At 37.4% G+C, this 5,948-nt stretch overlaps 1 non-coding gene across 1 annotated transcript; it reads right to left on the reverse strand.

Annotated features, from left to right (window-relative positions):
* Nucleotides 1-2,039: 2,039 nt before the first annotated feature.
* On the reverse strand, nucleotides 2,040-2,145 carry LOC130937039 (small nucleolar RNA R71). Its single transcript, XR_009068277.1, has one exon. It is a non-coding gene; the product is annotated as a small nucleolar RNA R71 (small nucleolar RNA).
* Nucleotides 2,146-5,948: the final 3,803 nt, after the last annotated feature.

Consider the following 5,948-nt stretch of genomic DNA (forward strand, 5'->3'; position numbering starts at 1 on the left):
TCGGCTCCAATGAAGAAACTCCAAGGAGAATTCACTCTGCCTACCCCGTACCGAACTTGAAGTTCTTCAAGTTCCGTGCCAGCTTGAAGACTCCAAAGGGGAGTTACATGCATCACTCGGTGCCAAACTTGGAGAATCCAAGTTTGGCGCTAACCTTTAATACACAAGTGGTCCCCAATTCGTCTACATAAGGCTACGTGAATCAATTACATAATTTTGATTAAATTTTATTTCTTTTATAATTAGGAAAATATATTATTTAGTTTTGAGGAAATATATTTTTCATTAACTAGAATTAGATATAAAAGGAAAAAGAATCAGCACTTCGGGCTCTTTTTTTCTCTTTTACCTCATTTCGCAATTTACAATTTTTACAAATCCTAGTTTTCTCTTTGAACCATGAGCAACTAAACCTCCACTATTAATGTTAGGAGCTCTGTCTATTGTATGGATTGATACTATTAATTTTTTATTTTAATTCATGTCCTGATTTATATTTCAAGAATTATTTCGTTCTTTACTTTATGAATTTCGGTGGAACAGAAGTATGACCCTTGTTCTAATTGAGTTCTTTTATAACTTGGAAAAGCTCTGTACTTGAGCAATAGCTTGAAAACAAATTATCCTAATATGAATTTTTAATTATCTGGACTTAACGGAATACGTGACATATAATCCTCTTATATTTTGTTAATTAGGGTTTTTGTGGCATATAAACTAGAATTAAACTTCACCCTCTAATAGGAATTAAGTGACCAAGGAATTGGCGGTTGATGAAATTTAGAGGAGACTAAAAAGGTCTAAGGGATTAGAGTTTTGTCACATATAGTTTTCCATGAATTAAATCTTGCATGATTAAAATAGTTAGTAAGAAAAGTCAATCCAGAAAATAGATATCTGGAAGGCCTTAACTGTTTCTCCATATATTATTCACTGCTTGTTTACTGCTTACTTTTCTGATATTCTGAATTTACTGTTAATGTGTTTGAACTCTCAAAACATCATTTTCTGTTTGTCTAACTAAGTAAATCACTTAACCATTGTTGCTTGATCCATCAATCCTCGTGGGATTGACCCTCATTCACCTGAGGTATTACTTGGTTCGACCCGGTGCACTTGCCGGTTAGTTTGTGGTTTTAAATTCCGCACCAAGTTTTTGGCGCTGTTGCCGGGGATTGTTGTTTGATTTCTTAGATTAGGCGTTTTTATTTTTAATTTTATTTAATTGTTGCTTTATTATTTTTCAAAATTAGTACTAGTATTTTTCCTTGATTTCCGAAATTAAGATTGGTGTTACCTACTTAATTTTATTTAATTTTTTCGTTTAATTTTCCTGATATTTTCAAAATTTTCTAGCTTTCTGTTGATCATTATTTTTTAATTTTTCTTGCATTAAATAGTAAGTATTTTATTTATTTCTTTACAAAGGTTACCTCACTGGGAATTCTCTGCACTCTGACATAGAGAGTTCCATCTTTTCTTGTCTTCTATTTGTTTACGAGTAAGAACAAGGACAAGGAACCTCTGTTAGACTTTGATCCTGAACCTGAAAGGACCTTGAGGTGGCGTTTGCAATAAGAAAGACTTTACAAGGCTGCAGAGTCCACTATGGATCATAATAATGTTGCTAATGCCAATGTGGCAAAACCAGTTGGGAATGAGCAACCTAGGAGAGTGCTTGGCTCTTACACTGCTCCTAATGCAGATCTTTATGGAAAAAGTATAGTGGTGTCTCCTATAGCTGCCAACAACTTTGAACTGAACCCTTAGCTTGTCACTCTTGTGCAACAAAATTGCCAATATCATGGACTTCTTCATAAATACCCAAATCAATTTATCTCTGATTTTTTTTGCAGATTTGTGATACTGTGAAGACCAACAGAGTGAATCCTGAGGTGTATAAACTCATGCTCTTCCTATTTGCTGTGAGGGATAGAGCAAAACTGTGTTAGATTTTCAACCCAAGGAGAGTCTGGATACTTGGGACAAGGTGGTCACTGGATATCTGACTAGATTTTTCCGACCTCAAAAGCTGACTAAGCTGTGGGTGGAAGTTTAGACTTTCAGACAGAAAGAGGGTGAGAACCTTTATGAAGCTTGGGAGAGATTCAAGCAACTGACTAGACAATGCCCTCTGGACATGTTCTCCAAGTGGACTCAGCTGGATATCTTTTATGAGGGCTTAGGTGAAATGTCCAAGATGAGTTTAGATCATTCTGCAGGTGGTTCATTACACATGAAGAAGACACTAGATGAGACTACTGAGCTCATTGAGTTGGTTGCTAACAACCAATTTTTATACGCATCTAACAGGAATCTTGTGAACTCTGAGACCCCACAGAAGAGAGGTGTTTTGGAAGTGGAAGCCGTTGATGCTCTTCTTGCTCAGAACAAACTTTTGTCATAGCAAATAAGTCTAATTACTCAACAGTTGAGTGGAATGCAAGTTTCAGCTGTCAACACTCAGAATGCACCTCAAGAGGTCCCTTATAACATGACATGTAACTTTATGCAAAATGAGAATTATGATTATACTTAATCTTCTTCTGAACAGGTCAACTACATGGGGAATGCTCCTAGACACCACAATAATGATCTATACTCTAAGACCTACAATCAGAGGTGCATAAATCACCTAAATTTTGCGTGGAGAGACCAACCTCAGAGACCTCAGAATTTCAACAATAATTCTCAAGGTGGTTTGCATCAGAATAATAATAATAATTGCCAATTTTAGTCTCATCAACAATAACCACCTCAGCAGACAAATTCTCAACCTCAGCAGAATTCTAACTGGGAGAAAATGATGAATAGTTTTATCCATAAAACTAGAGCTTCCATTAGAAACTTGGAGGTACAAATGGGCCAATTGAGCAAGCAAATACCTGAGAGGTATTCAAGTACATTTCCTAGTGATTCAGTGGTGAACCTAAGAGAAGATTGTTAGGCTATTCAGATGAGAAGTGGTAAAGTAGCTAGTTCTAAGACCCAGGTCAATGAAGAGCTAGTTGAAAAAGAAGCTCTAGAGGAGAAGAAGAAAGAAGTAGAGCACGACCCTCTAAAGTGTGCAGACAACCCATTCCCAGACTCTCTTAACACTTATCCTACATTACCCAAGGCTCCTGAATACAAGCCAAAAATGCCATATCCTCAAAGGCTTCAGAAGGCTTCCAAGGATAAGCAATTTTCTTGATTTTTAGAAGTCTTCAAGAAGTTACAAATCAACATTCCTTTTGCAGAGGCTCTTGAGCAAAAGCCTCTCTAAGCCAAATTTATGAAAGAATTATTGACTAACAAGAGGAATTGGAAGGAACAAGAAACAGTGATGTTAACTAAGGAATGCAGTGCTATTATTCAACATAACCTCCCTGAGAAGATGTAAGATCTAGGGAGCTTTGTAATTCCTTGCACCATTGGAGATGTCACCATTCAGAGAGCTTTATGTGCTCTTGGAGCTAGCATTAATCTCCTGCCACTTTCAGTGGTGAAAAAGCTCAAAATTGAAGAGGTAAAACCCACTCATATTTCTCTTCAACTTGCTGATCTTTCGATTAAATTTCTCGTGGGTGTTGTTAAGGATTTACCTATGAAATTAGGACCATTTATTTTTTTGGCTGGGTGATATTGGATATGGAAAAGGATGCAAAATCCTCTATTATTCTTTGTAAACCCTTTTTAGCTACAGGTAGAGCTTTGATTGATGTGAAAAAGGGTGAATTAACCCTGAGGGTCAATGAAGAGTACGTGGTCCTTAATGTATTTGAAGCTCTCAGGCACCCTAGTGATTCTGAAGGGTGTGTGAGAGTTGATGTTGTTGAGTCACTTGTTCAAGAGGTAATGGAAGCTCAGGTACTTGATAATGTTCTAAATCCTATTTCTGAGTATGAATTAGTGGAAATTGATGATTCACCACCCCAGAAAGAGCTGATGAAGACGCCTAAAGGGGAGGAGGAAGTCCGCAAGCTTGAGCTCAAACCTTTGCCTCCTTCTCTGAAATATGTAATCTTGTGTGAAAATGAGTCATATCCAATGATTATTAGCTCTTCCTTGAAGCCTGGAGAGGAAGAGGCGCTTATTACAGTGCTCAGGAGCCATAAAACAGCTCTTGGGTGGACTATTGGTGATTTAAAGGGAATTAGTCCAACCAAGTATATGCACAAGATCCTTTTTGAAGACGATGCTAAACCGGTTGTGTAACCACAAAGGAGACTCAATCCAACTATGAAAGAGGTGGTCCAAAAAGAGGTAATGAAACTATGGGAAGCCGGCATTATTTACCCTATTTCTGACAGCCCTTGGGTGAGTCCTTGATGAGGGAAAAACGATTCCACGCAAACTCATCGGTAGGCCACATCAAGTAGTAATTACTCACAAGAGTGAGGTCGATTCCACAGGGATTGATGGATTGAGCAACTTTAGTTAGATGATGAATTTAGTTAAGCGAATATTTGGTGATTTGAGTGAATTTTGATTAACAGAAGCTAAATTGCAAGTAAGTAAAAGTGCAGAAGGTAAATTGGATAGAAAAGTAAATTGCATAAGAGATAAATTGTAGAAACTTAAAGTGAAAGAAAGTAAAAGAGCTGAAACTTAAGGTGCAAGAAAAGTAAATTGCAGAAACTTAAGGTGCAAGAAATGTAAAGTGCTGAATCTAAATTGCTGAGAAATGTAAATTGCTTGAAGAATAAAATGATTTGGGTGCTGGGATTCAAGATTTAACAAGAAAATGCAAGTTAAAGTAAATCAGAGAGCTTTGAGATGAAGAGGTTCAACTCAGTAGCCAAATAGAAATGGAAAAATTACTTGAGAAACAAACAGAAAGAGAAACTTAGCTCAATTATGAAATTCTAAAAGAAAAATTTAAGATCGAAGAAGAGCAAGGAGATCAAAAAGCAAATCTTGATCTCAATTACTCCCTTGACTAAATAGAAAAGAAATTACAGAAGAAATGAAAATGAAAACAGCAAAGAAGATCTTAATCCATTTCTCCAATTCTCAAAAATAAATGAAAGAGAGGCAAAGAAGATTCTCATATCAAGAAATTCAATGGAGTTTTTCAATTTGAATTCAAAAATCCAAAACAGAAAGTAGAAGCTACAGAAGAAAGAAAATAAAAACAGAAACAAACTAGATCTAATCCCAATTTCCAAATTCAAAACAAATGAAAATTAAAAGTGAATAAAACTAAAATGAGCTAAAGGTCCCTTATAAATCAAATTAACTCCTATTTATACACTTTCTATTTTGGTCTTCAGATCTTGGAATGGGCCTTTTAATTTTTAGATTTGAAGAAAAGTGAATCCGGGTGGCTTTGGTTCAAGTGGCATGGGTTGGAGGCATGCTCCAGTGGAGCGCTCCGTTTGGTTTTGAGAACGTTGTGTTCACTTGCCTTGCACCAAGTTTGGTGCGCGCTTGGCCCCTCCATTAGCGTTCAATAAGTGAACGCTGCGCTCCTTAATTGAGCGTTACACTTGATGCTTCAATGCGCGTCTAGCGCTTCCTTGGATGCTCCCCCTTCGAGCCTTGTTATGCGCATTGCGCTTTCTTAATTTCCTTGGGAAAGAGCATGATAAAGGTGGCAAGAGTGAGAGCTAAGTTCACTTCAATGAATGCTACCCTTGGTTTGCTTCGTGCGCGCCCAGCTTTCCTTGGTTCCAAGCTCGAAAACATTCACAACTATGAACGTAGCATTCATTTCTTTGAACGCTCCTTGGTTTGTGCCTTCCCTTGAGTGCTGCCTAGCTGAGCCCTCCCTCTCTTCCTTGGATGAGTGTCACGCAAAAGTTAACAAAAGTGAACTTGGCATTCACTTGTTTGAGCGCGCCTTGCTTCCTTGGTCTAAAGCACGAGAAAGTTCACACAAGTGAACTTGGCATTCACTTTAGTGAATGTGGCTTATGTAAGCCTTGGTCACTAGCGTTCACTTTTTGAACGCTGAGCTAGCTTAG

This window comes from Arachis stenosperma, chromosome 6 (genome assembly GCF_014773155.1).
Source record: "Arachis stenosperma cultivar V10309 chromosome 6, arast.V10309.gnm1.PFL2, whole genome shotgun sequence".
NCBI classification, from domain to species: domain Eukaryota; kingdom Viridiplantae; phylum Streptophyta; class Magnoliopsida; order Fabales; family Fabaceae; genus Arachis; species Arachis stenosperma.